The sequence below is a fragment of the Neofelis nebulosa genome, chromosome 14 (assembly GCF_028018385.1).
Source record: "Neofelis nebulosa isolate mNeoNeb1 chromosome 14, mNeoNeb1.pri, whole genome shotgun sequence".
In the NCBI taxonomy this organism is placed as follows: Eukaryota; Metazoa; Chordata; class Mammalia; order Carnivora; family Felidae; genus Neofelis; species Neofelis nebulosa.
In genome coordinates, this window is record NC_080795.1 from 76937640 (window position 1) to 76950237 (window position 12598).

Genomic DNA, 12598 nt, shown 5'->3' on the forward strand with positions numbered 1-12598 from the left:
AGTAATAAAAGTAATAGAGACTATTATAACGGTAGTGGTGCTTGCCATAATTCTCAGAAGAGATAACAGCAAAGATAATGGGGAAAATAAGAGAAGGCCTAGGACTGAGATATCTGTGTAATGGTCACAAGCATATTTGGCTGCCGGGCATGTGGCCACATGTGGGTGACGAGGGTGTCATATCACCGCGCACAGCATGGGACCAAGGAAGCAGCCACAGGAGCTCAAGACTGAAAGGCCTAGGACACCACGTAGCAAGTTGTGGATTTTATTTGATGACAAATGCAAAGTATCATCAATGCCCAAACCACAACTCATGAAGGATGGGAATCAAATCGTCTGTCTTTGTAGAGGCCACCAATGGTACTAACCACGCTGGAAACGAATGCCTGTTGGTTAAATGTACGGGTAAATGAACGAATGAACAGAACAAACTCTCTATTTGACAGGAAGGGCAGTGGAAATTATTTGCCACCCATTAAATTTCAGCCACCTTACTAGTGATTTTATGCCATTTAATCTCGACAGGCTGTTAGTAGGCCTCATTCCTGTAGACAGGGAAACAGTAGACTCAAAGTGGTCAGAGAACAGTTTTGTTAAAGAGCATGGCTTTGGAGATCATCTGGGACTCATGTGTCCTTGGAAAGTGTACTCAGTCTTTTGGAGTCACTTGGTTTCTCTGTCAAATGATAACCTTGGCACCTCTCAATGGGTTGATGTGAAGACTGAATGAGATAAAATGATTCCTGAAGTATTACTCATACAGTGAATGGTCAGTATTGTTATTGTTTAACTCGTATGATAAAGTTGGGTTTTGAATACTTTTTGGTCTCTTCTCCAATAGTGTGCCAGGCTTTGTGATGGTTGATTTTACGTGTCAAGCTGGAGAGTGTTTGGGGATGAGATTAACGTTTAAGTGGGTGAACTTTGAGTAAAGCAGATTGCTTTCAATTCAGCGGAAAGTCTGACTAGAACAGAGAGACTGGCCTCTTTAAGAAAGAAAGAATCCTCCAGAACTGTTTTCAGACTTCCTCGGCACAGCGGGCTGTCCTGGGTCTCCAGATTCCCGGCTGACCCTGCAGATTCCGGACTTGCCATCTTCCATAACCCAGACCTTCATGCCTGTTGGATGTTCTCGTTCATCTGCTTCTTCTTTCCCAACTGGTGAACTCCAGGGCATTTTGTCACACCAAACTCAGCTTCTGTCCCCTCTCAGAGCCTGTGACATGCCCCTTTCTCTCCCACCCCTTGCTGTTTCCTCCTTGGCTCATACACTTTTACTTCCTTTAAAAAACTCACTCTATTACATTCATCCTTTATAAATGTCTGTGTCTTTTCTTCACTGTAAACACCTCGAAGGCTGCAGCAGGTACGCGTGAGTGCTTAGAGTCAGTAAGCGTCCGTGGAGTCAGTCAATTCACAGATGTTGGACCTTCAGCAGCAACTCTGGGCCACGTGTGAACACACCCAGCGAAGCCACCGTCCCTACGGGGTGTCCCGCAGGTTTCTCTCTCACTCCGTCTGTTCAAAACAGGTGCACTCTTGCACCTTGAAGTCTGCCCTCTCTCAAATGTCCTTCATTCCAGGAAATGGCACCTCCATCCATCCTGTTTTGAAGTCGCCTTTACCTTCTTTTTCACTCATAACTCACATCCAGTCCGGCAGCGAGCCCCCAACACTCCATCCATCATCCCCAGGGCAGGCACATCTCACCAGCTTCTTGACGGCCACCCCAGCCTGACTGCCATCACTGGACTCAGATCACTGACTTGTCCTGTCAGAGTTGATCCTTTTCTCCGTGCATCAGCCAGCACGACCATTTCGAATGTAACTCTGCTCCCTCAACATCTGTTACGGTTCTTCTTAAATTATCCAACAATCTCTCTTAGGATAAAACTCTGACATTCTTACCACAGCTTAGGAGGTGCTATGTGACCTGTCCTCCGCCCCTTCTTCAGGGACACCCTCTACCTTGGTGCTGTTGCTCATTCTTGCTCAATCTGATGGATTGCCCTTGTTCAGAGACCTCCAAGAGGTCCTCACACCGGGGGTGTCGCTTGCTTTCTCTCTGCCTGAACTGCCCCTTCCGGAGCTCCCTCCCACTTGCCTTTTGGTATCAAGTTTAAACTCAAGTGCCACTTCCGTAAAGGAGCTTTCCTGACTTCCCCCTATCTTAGGAAGTACCCACTTCCCATTGGTCCCTACCGTTGGTCACTTTGTTTTATGAATAACTTAAAGTATAAACTGAAATGGTATTACTTGTTTGCTTGTATTTCTCCCCTACTCACAGACTTAAATTTTTTTTGTATTGTTTATTTTATTTTTGAGAGACAGAGAGAGATAGAGCATGAAAGAGAAGGAGACACAGAATCCAAAGCAGGTGCCAGGCTCCAAGCTGTCAGCAGAGCCCGACTCGGGGCTCCAACCCATGAACCATGAGATCATGACCTGAGCCGAAGTCGAATGCTTAACCCACTGAGCCACCCAGGCACCCTATGCCCTACTCACAGACTGTAAAAAAGAAACCCATGTTTGCTCAGTGCCTAGAACATGTCCAGCACGTAGTAGGTAGACAATGATTATGTGCCAAATGAATTAATTGAAGGAACAATGTGTATTAGGTTTGGATGTTTTGGTTTGAGTGGCTGTTTTTTTCCCTCTTAAATGTATTCAACATGTTCTTGGCAGTAGAACACAGGAGAGTGAATACAAGTCAGATGATATATGGGAAAATGAGAAAATAAAAAGGCAAAACTGCTGAGCTCCTGAATAGTGAATCTTAAGGGGAACTTTCTTATTTTCAATATCTTTATTTCCCGGAATAGAAATAGAATATCTTCGTTTGGGAAGGAAATCCCAGTGGAACTTGCAAAACATGAAAGAGAATTGCTTTCTCTTTTTGGATTTTGTTTTGTTTTGCATTGCTTCAGTGTATAAAGAGAGGTTTCTGTGCATTTTAATTAGGTCAATGTTTGCAATCACATTATCCTCAGGGCAGAAAGAAAGATGTTGGCAGTGCTAGCAAAGAGCACTGGGCAAGAAAAAGTTACGAGTTTCCCAGACCTACTCTGTGCTCATTGTTTACAGTAGTTACCATGGTAGGTGTATTTATTGAGGAATTCACCATTGTCCTGTGTTGTGTGATTTATCTGGTTTGGTACTGTTTAATCTTGATGGCATCTGGGTAATTGGTACCATTATCATGATTTTGTGGATGAGGAAACTGAGACTCAGAAATGTTTACCTTTCCAAATCACACAAGTTGTGAGAGCCTCTGCTTGGTATTCCCACGGGCAGTGTTCCAGCTGAGGATTGTCTTCTGCCCTGGGACAACAGAACAGTTCCTTTAGAGGATCTCCCTGCCTCTGGGCTCTGTTTCCTCCAACCCTCTCTCAAGACAGCAGACAGACATCATGTCGCGGGGTGACTGGGCATCTTCTTTGACTCCTTCTGACTGATCGCCTTCAGGACGAAGGATCCTGTTGGCGTCCATGGCCTCCAGGACCTCTGCAGTGCAGTGGAGAGAGCTTGGGCCTCCCGAAGAGTGAGATCACTGGGAACTTGGGGAAGCTTGAGAGCAAGGCTTGGGCCTTGTTCATATCTGGACTTCTAACACTTAACATAGTGCCAAGAACAGAGAACATATTCTGTAATTGTTAGCTTTACTCTTAACGTGTTACTTTACTTTATGTCCCAAAAATCTATTCTGTAACTCTTGTGGATTTTTCTGTAAGGCAAGCAGTGGCCATTTGGGACAAGTAGCAATGGTGCACATTGTGACCAAAGTAGAGTGTCACAGGACACTTCATAGACCACAGACCATAGGACTAAACTCTCTGGGTTTCCTCATCTCAAAAATGGAGATAAATCATTATACACTCCTCATGACATTTCAGTGGGGTTCAGTGAATTAATATGCAAAATTTAATGTGCCCCAATGTTTATAGCAGCATTAACAATAGCCAAATTGTGGAAAGAGCCCAATCGTCCACTGACTGACCAAATGGGTAAAGATGTGGTATATGTGTATACACACACACACACACACACACACACACAATGGAATACTACTTGGTGATGAAAAAGAATGAAATCTTGCTATGCAACAATGTGGATGGAACTGGAGGGTATTCTGCTAAGTGAAATAAGTCAGAGAAAGACAGATATCATATGATTGAACTCATATGGAATTAAAGAACACAATGGAAGAATGTAGGGGAAGGGAAAGAAAAGTAAGATAAAAACAGAGAGACAGGCAAACCATAAGAGACTCTTAAATACAGAGAACAAACTGAGGGTTACTGAAGGGGAAGTGGGTGGGGGGATGGGCTAAATGGGTGATGGGCATTGAGGAGGGCACTTGCTGGGATGAGCCCTGGGTGTCATATGTAAATAGTGAATCACTACATTCTACTCCTGAAGCCAAGACTACACTGCACGTTAACTACCTTTAATTTAAATAAACAAACAAACAAACAAATAAATACACACACTTCAACCATGCCTAGAGTGTGATAAACACTTAATAAATGTTAGCAAAAATTACAACAGTTCTTAGCAAAACTTTGTAAGGACCTCATTTATGCAGAAGCCAGCTTTATGGACACTGTCGCAGAGGCTTTGGGAGATGAAATGACTTCTCCACGGCCTCACAACTAGGAAGCTGTGGTCCTTGGGTTTGCATCAGTGTCTGTTTGTCTTTAACCATGTAGTTCTCAACTGGTAACACTTTAGTCCTCCAGGGGACATTTGCTAATGCCTGGGGACATTTCTGATTGTCACAACTGGAAGGTGGTGGTACTGGCATATAGTATGTAGAGGCCTAGAATATTCTAGACTTCCTTCAACGCACAGGACAGTCTCCACCACAAAGAATTATCCTACCCAAATGACACCAAGGTCAAGTGGAACAATTGTGCTTTAACCAACGTTCAATTAGATTGATCGACCACCACACTCTAATCCACATCTGATAATAAAATGACCACAGAACAGGTACCCACTGGCAGCATTGCAGACCTTTATGCCCAAGGGATCTGGTCAACCCCAGCAGACTGGAATCTGGCATCACTAGGAAAGATGGTCCAATCGGGTCAGCTGGGGGCCCCATCTCGTTAATCTAAGCAGTAGTGAAACTCCTGGTAACAGCATCATTATTTGGAGAGAACAATTCTAGATCAGGACCCTGAGATTACCCTTTGTTGTGTTTATCACAACTGTGATTCATAATCCATGAGGTCATTATCTCTTTCAGTGCTATTCTTTCTACAATGTACATTGTATGATGACAGGGACCACTGGGCTTGTCCGTTGCTTTTCCTGGAAAAGTGTCTGGAGAGTAAGTCTAAGACAGGTTCATGCTGGGGATATACCTTTGTGAATGAATGAATGAATGAATGAATAAATCAATGATCCAGGTCAGGATTTAGAAGTATAAAAACAGAGCCTAGAGCCCAGGAGAGAAGTTTGTGATGTTTAAGTTGTGTTATGCAGTATAGAATGTCTACAGGATTTGAAATCCAATGTCTATTCACCCATCCATTCACTCTTGGGTCAGATATGTCTTGAGAACCCCCCATGGACTAAGCATAGTCAGGTGGGAGGGGTGCATTCAGGAATCTGGAGATGTACCTGGCTTTGAGTCCTGGGTTTATCATTTCCTAACTCTGTGAAATTATCTAACTGCTCTGTACCTCAATTTTCCTCCATAAAATGGGCAACCAATCTTTGCAATGAGGCTTCTAGGAGGATCCAACAGGACCATCACAGGGTTAGAGATAGCATCTGGACGTAGAAAGTATTCAGTAAATGGGTAGAACACACTCACACATTCCCCATTATACCTTTCATCAAGAGGCAACTAATGTGTCCCGCTTATTGAACAGGCTTTGGGATTTCCTGGGCTAAGAGCCTGTGGAAGGAGTGACACCGGGTGACTCCTGAGGCCAGATTGGGGAAGGCCAAATGACCAAATAGCTTAGCCATCCTGTAAAGAGATGAAAGATGGAGAGAGACAGAGAGACAGAGAAACAGAGAGAGAGAAGGAGGGAGGGACACAGAGGCCTAAGGGGCCCCGGATATTCCAGCCCAGATGTGTGAGTAAAGACACGTGAGATCCTAGACACCATTTGGTTGCAGACCCTTTTCTTGCTCTGAGGATGTGCAGTAGGGAAGAATATGGGGATGGGGGGTATATCGCGGAAGATGAGTCTAAAATGGTACGTGGAAGTCAGATTTTTTACAAATCCTCGTATATTATACTCTAAAGATTGTCCAAGAATGAACTATTGGGATTTTTGTCCACATGAGGGAAATACAATAAAAACATTGAGAAGATTCAAGACACTGTGAACCATGACTTGAGCACTTTATCTGACAGAATTCAGGGTCACTGCAGGTTATAAGGAGTCAAGTATCATGACACGAGCTATGCTGAGGAAAGACGGTTGGATGCCAGCCTTAAAACACGTACATGTAATCGGTTTATTTTAATTATTCTAGAATTAGGCCACCAGCACAGCCCTAATCTTTTGCCTCTCTTTACTCTTCCAATAAACACTTATCAGACAACATTTTAGACGTTCCCTTCTTATTAATGGTGACAGCATTTATTTTAACCAAACTCCAAAGGCTAACTTAATAAGAAAATGGAACGTGTTTCCTATTTCTTCTGTTAGAAGATGGAAGAAGAGAAACACAGTGTCAAGAGATGAAGGCAAGGAAGGTTTCCTCCTAAGGCCACGGTCTGCCTCAATGCAGGGTCTGGCAGCACAGCAGGTGCCTGGGGAGGCACCGACCTCACATCAGACCTGCAGTCTCTCCTCCCACCACTTGACATTTGACTCCACCTTCTGACCTTTGGAAGCCGTTACAGTGTGATCCCATGTCATCTACCCTTGGGGGTGTGTGTTTGGACTTCTTTCTTGCAGGAGAGAAAAGTGCCAGCCCTGCTTTAGCATGTCTGCTTCCCACCCGACAAGGAAGCCTCTGCCCACCAAGACCAAGGAGCGCTGAAAGTGCTGGGAGCAGCAGAATGAGCCGTGTTTTTGCAGACACTCAGCTTCTCCGGCTTCTTGAATTATTGATGGCAGATTGGGCACAGGGCTAGCGATGCCCGAAGCTGTTATGGCTCTTGGCTAGAGTCCCCGGAGGAGCTGTGTTTCCAGAACCAGGCACCCGGCTCATCGGGTGCAAGGCTCGAAGTGCCACCGCCTGGCTGGAAAGTCTTGGAATTTAGCGAGGAGGGCTCCACGTGTGAGAACCCCTCATGGGCTGAGTGCTGTTGAGGCAGGCACCCCTGGGGCTCTGATATACCAGGTGCTCTCTGCGTTTCTGCTAATTCATTGGTTCATAAATCCCTGGGGCACAGTGGCCAGCTAGGAGCTCGAATCTCAACAGTCACTGATGAGTTGCATGACCCGGGGCCGGGGTGGGGGGTTGTCCCTGGACCTCTCTGAAAAATAGAAGTGACCCAAAAGTCCTGGAGTCACTATTGTACGCCTAGCGTCCTTGTTGTCCTAGACTTGGGAGAGGGCAGTCAATGCCATGCCTCTCTTCTCTGAGTTCTAAACCAGCGGAGGAATGAGAAAAACAAGTCTCGATTGGACGGGAGCGGCAAAATCCCCCTTCCCGTCAGTAGAAGGAGGCTGCAGAACTCAGCTTATCGAGACAGACAGTCAGCTTCTGAAACCCAAATCCTGGGAATGAGCCAGGCAGGCTCGTTCCCTGGTCACCAGACTCCTGGATCAGGCAGTCTTCCCACAGGCTCTGTGACCGAGTTTTCGGCGTATCCAAGAGGATTCGAGGCCCCCAGTTATCCGTCAGCAGCCAGCTCCCGAGAATGGGAGAGAAAATGCACGAGGCAGGCTGGAGGTTTTCTTTGCATGTGTGCTAATTATATATCTCCGGGCTTGCCCAGAAGAGCAGTAGAGAAGACACTGGAAGGAGAAAGCAGGGAGGGTGACATCGGAGGGCCTGCCCGTACCTGGAGGGAAGCGTCAGCTGTGGAAGGAGGCCTTCCCCTCTGCCCACCGACATCCAGGACCGTGTGAGACTTGCTTCACGTTCATTAGAGAGAATTGAAAGTGGTTGTGGACAAATGTGACAGCATCGTGCTACCTAGAAAACCCTTTACAACTGTACAAGAGCAGTAAGTCTTTAGTTCTCGAAAGCCCTGTGCCCTAGGTCTTTGGAGACTAAGCAGACAAACAAACAAACAAAAAACTTAAATCCAAAGAGATTTGTATCAAAATAGTTCATTGGCCTGCTCTTTAAAGGTTTGGATCTCCGCCTCTGCTAATTATAAGCTGTGCGACTTTGGGAAAATTGCTAACCTCTCTGCGTCTGAAACAGTAGATTGTCAGAAGTGTCGTAAGAGTTAATAAGTGACTGTAAGCTTAACCCAATACCTGACATATAGTGAGCACAAAGTCAAAGCCAGTGATGGGGGCTATTATCACAATAGTGATAATAGAGCGGTAATGTTAACCACGTTACCGCACTCGGAGGCTCAAATCCCTTCAAATGTTTCCTGGTGCTTCTAGAATAAAATCCACAGTCCAGTCTCGGCAGGACCTTAGCACCACAATCCTCTTCATCCTCGGGTACACTCTTATTCTTGCTCTATGGACTCAGGCCACATGGCTCACACGTGCGTCCCTTTGCAGGCTGGGTCCGGTCCACCTCAGGGGCATCCCTTCCTCCCCTTCTCCCTGAATCGTTCCTTCTCAGACTCCTCTCCTTCCTGGCTCCTTGTTATCCTTTGGGCCTCTGCTCAGGGCGAGCCCTTGGAGATACCCCTGTTCATCAATGACTCTCTCCAAGAACCTCGTCATCTTTTCTTCATAGGACATATCATAACCTGTAACTTTGTTCGCCAATTTGTTGTCTCTCCCTCAGCAGAATGTAAACACAAACCGGGCAGGGACGGTGTCTGTCTTATTCACTTCTCTGCCTCCAGCGGCTCTCAGAGGGCCTGGCCGCAGGAAGTGTGCAGTAAAATCGTATTCCTTGACCTCTCGACTTAGGCAGCCTGGATCAGAGCCCAAATCCTGCCACCTGTACCCAGTTGAACAGCGAGTAAATTCAATCCACACTGTTGAGACTCTGTCTCCCCGTGTGAAAAAATGAGGGCCCGTAGACCTGTGTTCACAGCAACACTATCTGCAGTCGCCAAAACATGGATGCACACCAGGTGTCCACTGACAGATGAATGGGCAAACAGAATGTGGTCTATCCCTGCGATGGAATGTTATTCAGCCTTAAAAAGGGAGGAGACACAGTTTGTGGGGGCAAGCTCTGCATTAGGCTTGCTGCGGTCAGTGCAGAATCTGCCTGAGATCCTCTGTTCTCTCTCTCTGCCCCTCCCCAGCTTGTGTGCTCTCTCACTCTCTCTCTCTCTCTCTCTCTCAAAATAAATAAACTAAAAACCAAACAAAGCAAAACAAAAAAGGGGGGAAATTCTGACACCTGCTGCCACGTGGAAAAACCTTGAGGACATTATGCAGAGTGAGATCAGTTGGTCACAAAGAACAGATATGATACAGGAACAATGAGATATCTAGAGTAGTCGAATGTATGCACATGAAAAGTAGAATGGCGGTGGCCAGGGTCTGGACAGAGAGGGAATGTGGTGTAATTACTGAACAGGTACAGAGTTTCAATTTTGCAAGATGAGCAGTTTCTGTAACGGACAGTGCTGTCGACTGCACAACAGTGGGAATGTACTTACCACTTCTGGACCGAGCACTGATGAATGGGAAAAATGGCACACCATATGTGTGTGTGTTATTTTTTAAGTTTTTAATTTATTATTTATTTTTGAGAAAGACAGAGAGAAAGTGCGAGCCGGGGAGGGGCAGAGAGAGAGGGAGAATCCCTAGCAGGCTCCACGTTGTCGGCGCAGAACCTGATGTGGGGTTCCAACTCATGACTGTGAGATCATGACCTGAGCAGAAATCAAGAGTCAGGTGCTTAACTGACTGAGCCACCCCAGTGCCCCTTTATTTATGTGCTTTTAAATGAGAGTTAAAACATAGAAACAAAAAACAAAAATAAAAATAAAAATAGAAAAGAGGGAAAATGCACTTTGTCTTACTGGAAAATAGAACTTGGATAATCCTAATGGGGGGCTTCTGAGTCCATGAAGGTAACCATGTAAACTGTCCAAGCTAAGGAGTGGCTGAGTGTAGGATTTGAAACCAGAGGGTCTTAAACTGATAGCTGGGTTCTTAAAACCATTATTAGGGTTGCCTGTGTGGCTTGGTCGGTTAAGCATCCAGCTCTCGATTTTGGCTCAGGTCATGATCGCCGGGTTAGGTCCTGATCTTAGTGTTCATGAGTTTGAGCCCCACATCAGTGACATGGGGCCTGCTTGGGATTCTCTCTCCCTCTCTCTCTCTGTCCCTACTCCGCTCTCTCACTCTTACTCTCTCTCTCTCTCTTTCTCTCTCAAAAATAAATAAGCATTTAAAAACACTATTATTAAAAACAATATAGAATAAACTAGCAATTAAATCCATGATATTAAAAACAAATATAATGAATAAATGGGGGACTTTGATTGCTTAGTGAATGATGTCTTGTGCTTCTTCCTTCCTCCCCTCAACTCTCCATTAATTCATGGTGTATCCTGGGAACTCTTTCCATGTAAATGAGTTGCACTCAATTCTGTCTAGGGTGTGTTTCTGGGACTACCCATGTGCAGACATTTGTCCCAATCAAAGCACTTCTGGCCTTTGTATTATTTTTGGAATATTGCCTTTCCATAGGAAGTGCAACTAAGGTCTTTAACTTGACTGGGGTGAGGTTGGGGAATATGGACGGTCTGGTTCAGACAGACTCCCTCCCTCCCAGAACACAGATTCCAACTATCAAATCAAAGTGTCATGAGTGCAATGAATGGGTTCCCTTCATCGCTCTTCTTTACTTGGCTTATTTTATTTTATTTTATTTTATTTATTTTTTAAGTTGGGGGTTGTACAGATAATAGAAGCATTAGTTGTGAAAACCTGATAACCTCAACAGAAGGAGGGAAAGGAATGGATATTTCCTGAGTACATATTGTGAACTGAGGACATTGCTTGGTGTTTTGTTTGAAGGTGTTTTTGGGTTTTTTTGTTTTTGTTTTTTTGTTTGATTTTGAAAGATACAGAGAGCAAGGGGGGAAGGGCAGAGACAGAAGGAGACAGAATCCCAAGCAGGCTCCATGTTGTCAGCACAGAGCCCGGCACGGGGCTTGAACCCACAGTGAGATCATGACATGAGCCGAAAATGAAGAGTCAGACGCTTAACCGACTGAGCCACCCAGGTGCCCCTGTACTTTATTTAGACTCAGTGATGAGATGTTATCTTCATTCCCTGGAAGATCCTGTTGCCCTGAATGGTAGTTAATAGTAGGTGTCAATTTGACCTAGGGGCTGTCCAAATGGCTGGTGAAATATTATCTCTTGGTGTGCCTGTGAGGGTGTCTCCAGAAGAGATTAGCATCTGACTCTGGATCGGTGGGCTGAGTAAAGAAGGCAGCCCTCACCAGTGCGGGTAGGCACCATCCGATCTGTTGAGAGCCCAGGTAGCACAAAAAGACGGAGGAAGGGCAAATTCCCTCATAAGTGACAAGGGAAGGAATCCATCCTGGGTCTGCCCAGGATCCATACATGTTCTTATTGTTATCTGAAACGCTAACCCTTGGGGAAAGAATAGTATTATCTAATGAAAATCAGGCAAGGTGTCACCAATTTTTACAAGTAATCAGAAGGTGCTTTTGAATTGTATGTTCCAGGTTTTCCTTGTCTTAAATTATAGCCACATTTATATCTTATGTCATGTATACCAAGAATGTGTCTGCGTGTGTACCTCAGTATACACATACATATGACAATAAAATATTTACATTGCTATATGGTGGGTCTTGGAATAAATGCATTTTGTTTTCTGTCATTTTCTGTATTTTTAACATTTTTTAGAATGAGCAGTCATTTTTATAAGAGTGTAACTGTTCAAAGTACTCACAGCACAAAGTTTGCATTAGAGACAAAATAAAATATTCATTGGTTTCTATCTATGAGACATGCTGGCACTGAGACCCTCTTCTTAAGCCCATCTGCAAATAGATGGTGTATAGGGAAGGTCCAAGTTCACCCGAGTTTTCTCATTTTCATTAACATCGGGACACACATCCTAAAAGAAACCGTTTCTCATAACTAGAACTATAAGCGTAACATGGTGATATTCAGCATGATATCAAAGGCCCCCAGTGAAGAATGTGTTTGGGCTCTGAGCCTTATTTCTAGAGTCCATCAATTAGTGACCTTCAGGACACCAAGAACTCCCGATCTTGAACAAGTGAGACTAAGGGCCTGAAATAGATCTGGACATGCACACTGGATTCAGCCCTGTGTCCATCTCTAACACAGGGCAACAATGAACACAGACTTGGGTGTGTGTGTCAAGCTTCTCTGTACGTCTGTTTGTTACACAGGGCTGACTGCCAACAAGATGGCCGCTCTGAGATTCAAGGGGAAAAAATGGTGAACCAAGAAAATCTTGCATTAAAATGACAATAAGATACCATTTTATAACCCCAAAATTTAAAAAAAAG